Source organism: Chiloscyllium plagiosum, chromosome 10, assembly GCF_004010195.1.
Source record: "Chiloscyllium plagiosum isolate BGI_BamShark_2017 chromosome 10, ASM401019v2, whole genome shotgun sequence".
Classification (NCBI taxonomy): domain Eukaryota; kingdom Metazoa; phylum Chordata; class Chondrichthyes; order Orectolobiformes; family Hemiscylliidae; genus Chiloscyllium; species Chiloscyllium plagiosum.
Window position 1 is genome coordinate 25,794,312 of NC_057719.1, and position 5,471 is coordinate 25,799,782.

Sequence of the window (5,471 nt, forward strand, 5' to 3'; positions counted from 1 at the left end):
GTTACGGTCCTTGCACGGTGTTTTGTAAATGACATTAGTTTTGTTTGTTGTCTGTATAGGGTCTTTCAAATTCATTAGCTGCTGTTTCAATGTGTTGGTGAGTTTGTGGACTACCATGATGCCAAGGTGTCTGAGTAGTCTGGCAGTCATTTCCGCGATGTTTTTGATGTAGGGGAGAGTGCCTAGGGTTTCTGGATGTGTTTTGTCTGCTTGTTTGGTTTTGTTGCTGAGAAATTGCAGACTGTGTATATTTTGAATAAGCGGTATTGGTGATTTTTCTCTGCTCTGCGTAGTTATTCTGTGCTGCAGTGTGTATTGGTTCGTTGAAATAATCGTGCTGTGCTGTTCCAGCAATAAAGTTTCAACTTTGATCTCCAGCATCTGCAGACCTCACTTTCTCCTCGTTGAAATAATCGCTCTACTGTGACATCTAGAAATGGCAGTTTGTTGTTTTCCTCCTCTTTAGTGAATTTTATGCCAGTAAGGGTATGATTGATGGTCTTGAAGATTTCCTCTAATTTGTTTCATTTAGTGATGACAAAGGTGTCATCCACGTAGCGGACCCAAGTTTGGGTTGGATGGTTGGCAGAGCTGTTTGTTCGAGTCTCTGCATTACTGCCTCTGCTAAGAATCCTGATATCGGAGATCCCACGGGTGTTCCGTTGGTTTGTCTGTAGGTTTTGTTGTTGAAGGTGAAGTCTGTGGTAAGGCATAGGTCGAGCTTGATGATACTGTCCTTGGCTCGGATTAATGAAACCAGACAGATCCAACACACCACGCTTCTACGGATTACCCAAAATTCACAAACCAGGAGCCCCCCTCCAACCCATAGTCTCACTACCTGGAAAACCAACTTACAGATTGGGCAAGGAGCTACACAAAGACTAAAACACTTAGTAGAAGACTCACGCCACTCCATCCAAGAATTCTTGAAGAGCATCAAAGACACTAAGATAGAAGAGGATGAAATAATGGTCTCCTTTGTTGTAACAGCCCTGTTTACATCAATCAACATTAACCTGGCCAAGGAAACACTGACTACACTATTAGAAGATCTAAAGACACATACACCAAACACCACTAACTTCATCAATAAGGACACATGTCACAGTAAAGCAAACAGCCAATGGGGAACTTCAAACTAGCGTCTACAGGAAAACAACACACATGGACCAAATATTGAACGACAGAAGCAGTCATCCCAACGTCCACAAACAAAGCTGCATCAGAACATTATTTCAACGAGCCAACACACACTGCAGCACAGAGGAACTACGCAGAGTAGAGGAAAATCACCTGTACAGTGTATTCAAAAAGATTGGGTACCCAATGAACACAGTCTGCCGATTTCTTAGCAACAAAACCAAACAAGCAGACAAAACACGTCCAAAAGCACTAACCACTCTCCCCTACATCAAAAACATCTCAGAAATGACTGCCAGACTACTCAGACCCCTTGGCATCCCACAAACCCACCAACACACTAAAACAGCAGCTAATGAACTTGAAAGACCCTATACAGACAAGCAAAATGAACGTCATTTACAAAATACCGTGCAAGGACTGTAACAAACACTACATTGGACAAACAGGCAGAAAACTAGCCACCAGGATACATGAACACCAACTAGTCACAAAAAGACATGACCCTCTCTCACATACGGATGAGGAAGGACACCACTTTGACTTGGACAACACATCCATCCTAGGACAAACCAAACAAAGACACGCACAAGAATTCCTAGAAGCACGGCATTCCAACAGGAACTTTATCAACAAACACATCAAGTTTGACCCTATATACTACCCCCTGAGGAAAGGAACAGAAAGTGACTTCACCACAGGAAATAACATCACCACAGGAAATGACACCACCAACCCAAAGAAACCCAAACATATAAATAGAAAGCAGGAATTTTCAGCATTGCTTCACCTGAGGCCCACTGAAGATGTTACCTAGTAGGGTAACAAAATGTCTGGAAATGAACCTTGCAGCTCAGCGAGCAAACCTACATCAAAAAACCTCAACCTGAGCTACAAATCTTCTCAAAACTTGCTGAAAATATTAGTTTTAAAAGCTACGGGGTGACTTTTCTGATTTTGGGAAGTTTCATGAAGGGTTTCTCTCCGTAAGCTTTGGTGAGTTTTCTCATACAATTCTTTGCTACTCATCTCATTATATATGCCCAACACCTCACTGCAACTCAGCGCTATGCTGTGCTTGCCAGAGACAGAGCTACACATCACAGCCATCACTTTCAGGGTTCCCACCGCCAGTGTCGGGTTTAAAGCCCAGCTATCCCCAATTCAGGTCAGTCCCTGCCAGCCAGATTGCCCTTTCGCAGTTTCTGTGTGGAAAGAACTGCCTCAGAGATGGTTGACAAGGGCTCCCTGGTTTATTGTTAGAGGCGTGGAGGTCCTCCGCAAATGTTCCTTGCCAGTTCTCAACCCAAACTTTAGCATTGTCCAGACCTTGTTACATTTGGACATGGATTGCTTCAGTACCTAAGGAGTTGCAAATGATGCCGAACACTATGCAATTATTGGTGAACATTCTCACTTCAGACCTTATTCCGGAGGGAATGTCATTGAGGAAGCAGCTGAAGATGGTTGGGCTGAGGACATTGCCCTGTGGAACATCTGCAGAGATGTCCTGCAGCTGAGATGACTGACCTCCAACAACCATGACCATCTGCCTTTACGCTGAGTATGACCCTAATCAGCTGTTGATTCTCACTGACACATATCTGACTCTGGTAGACATTAGATTATGATAGAATTTTGCACAGCTGTGACACTCTCCAAGTCAAATAGCTGGCTCTCAATGTCTTATTTACAGTGTTTGTATCAGAACACAGTCCTAGCAGTTGCCAGGACTGCGTCAGATGAATCCGATCAACAGTGAACCAGTCGTTCTGGGGGCAAACTCAGGTGGACTTCACACTGACAGTAATGCTGTCAGATTATATTTACATCCAAGGGTGTGCTGACTGTAATGATTATTTTAGACTTGTCTGTATATCTCACAATCTGCCAAGTCATGGTACTAAATTGCACGTGTAGGTTTTGGAATGATAAATAGAGACATCAGGCTGGTAAGTATGAGTGATAGAAGTCAAAGAAAGCTTCAGCCTCCTGTTACTGTTGAATAGAGAGATGGAATATTATTTTCAGACGTAGGCTATTGCAAATTCTTCATAATGTCCCAGGAGAGGCACATGAGACCACTAAATACAAGACTGCCAAGCTGCTAAATTTAACATTCAATGATAAGTAACAGTCAGAATAGATAATCAAATTCTTGGTTTGTAAAATGCAGCGCAATTATGGAAACTTGGATAATACAGGTCCCAGACTGATAAATACAGCTGCCAGACTGGTGAAAGCTAACATTAACCTGATGAGTACAGCTCCCAAACTAATAAATGCACCATCAGAATAATGAACACAGCTCTCACACTCAAATATTTAGTCATTAGATTGATAAATACAGCTCCCAAACTAATAAAGCCATCATCAAGCTGATAAACACAGCTCCCAGATTATCAATTACAGCCTTTAGCTTGATAAAAACAAGGTGCATTAAGAATTAGGACTATTGAGGAAACTTAACTACTACAATTAGATCAAGATATGTTTAAGGATCGAGTGTCTTCATAGCAAATGATGTCTAGCTACAAAAAGTATTGCTCCACATGTGGGCAGTTAAAATATTAAATATGCTCATGTCTTAAAAAGGAAGAGAATTAAAGGCAGTGGTGAAGGAAAAGGGGAGCAGATATTTAGTTAATCAATTTCTAAACTTCTCATCCCTTATTGCTAAAATAAATACATTTCTGGGTATTATGTGCAGTTCTATTCAATATAACTAAAAGTTTACAGTTTTGGAATCATTCATGAGCTTGGTGAGGCTTCAGTTAAAACTGTGTCCAGGTTTGGTTTCCTCACACAATGGGGAATATTGCTTTGGAAAGTGGGCAGTATGTGCCATTGTTTTAAATTCCAGTTAAAGCTCATTTAGCTGGGTAAGCCTGAAATGAGTTGGATCCCTCTACTTTAGACAAGTGTAGGCTTTAAGTGATTGACACCGCCCTCTTGCCCTCCCAGCCCCCCTTCCTCAACCTCCAAATTCCTGATGAAGGGCTTACACCCGAAATGTCGATTCTCCTGCTCCTCAGATGCTACCTGACCTGCTGTGCTTTTCCAGCACAGCATGTTTTGAGTGATTGAGTCGAGTGACCAAATTATGTTTATGCAAATAATCGTCTCTCAACTGGATAGATTCAAGAGGATCACGGTTACTAACGGCAAAACTAGATGGATCACATGGATGTTGGATTATTTCTGTTTTCCTGAGAAATAGTGGAGCTGTTGAATAGGTGAACCCTGATTTGCTAAATTATTTCAAGACAGAGTTCGATCTGTTTCTGATTTGGGTGGAAGCCACAAGACTCACATTAATCAGGGCCAATACAATTCCCTGGACTAGTTTTGATTACTTCAGGAGGTCAGACAGTCTCCTATGATGGACTGAATTTCTATTTGATATTCTCTTTGTGTCAGGAGACTACTAGACATCAGGGGGTTATGTCTGGTGCATCTGACATCACAACTATCTGGGAGAAGCTGGATTGACAGTCAGTATTATAGAATAGCAGAGCTATGTGGGACAAAATAAGACCATAAGACATAGGAGTGGAAGTAAGGCCATTCGGCCCATCGAGTCCACTCCTCCATTCAATCATGGCTGATGGGCATTTCAACTCCACTTACCCGCATTCCCTCTGTAGCCCTTAATTCCTTGTGACATCAAGAATTTATCAATCTCTGCCTTGAAGCCATTTAGCACCCTGGCCTCCACTGCACTCTGCGGCAATGAATTCCACAGGCACACCACTCTCTGGCTGAAGAAATGTCTCCGCATTTCTGTTCTGAATTTACCCCCTCTAATTCTAAGGCTGTGTCCACAGGTCCTAGTCTCCAAGCCTAATGGAAACAATTTCCTAGCATCCACCCTTTCCAAGCCATGTATTATCTTGTAAGTTTCTATTAGATCTCCCCTTAATCTTCTAAACTCCAATGAATACAATCCCAGGATCCTCAGCCGTTCCTCGTATGTTAGACCTACCATTCCAGGGATCATCCGTGTGAATCTTTGCTGGATACGCTCCAGTGTCAGTATGTCCTTCCTGAAGTGTGGGGACCAAAACTGGACACAGTACTCCAAATGGGTCCTAACCAGAGCTTTATAAAGTCTCAGTAGCACATCGCTGCTTTTATATTCCAACCGTCTTGAGATAAATGACAACATTGCATTTGTTTTCTTAATCACGGACTCAACCTGCATGTTTACCTTTAGAGAATCCTCAACTAACACTCCCAGATCCCTCTGTACTTTGGCTTTACGAACTTTCTCACCGTTTAGAAAGTAGTCCAAGCTTGTATTCTTTTTTCCAAAGTGCAAGACCTCG

General features: G+C 42.3%; 1 protein-coding gene across 1 annotated transcript in view; it reads right to left on the reverse strand.

The window, feature by feature from the left end:
- The window catches only part of LOC122553444 (sodium/potassium/calcium exchanger 4-like), a 291,292-nt gene that overhangs the window by 1,735 nt on the left and 284,086 nt on the right, over positions 1 to 5,471 (reverse strand). The window lies entirely within an intron of this gene.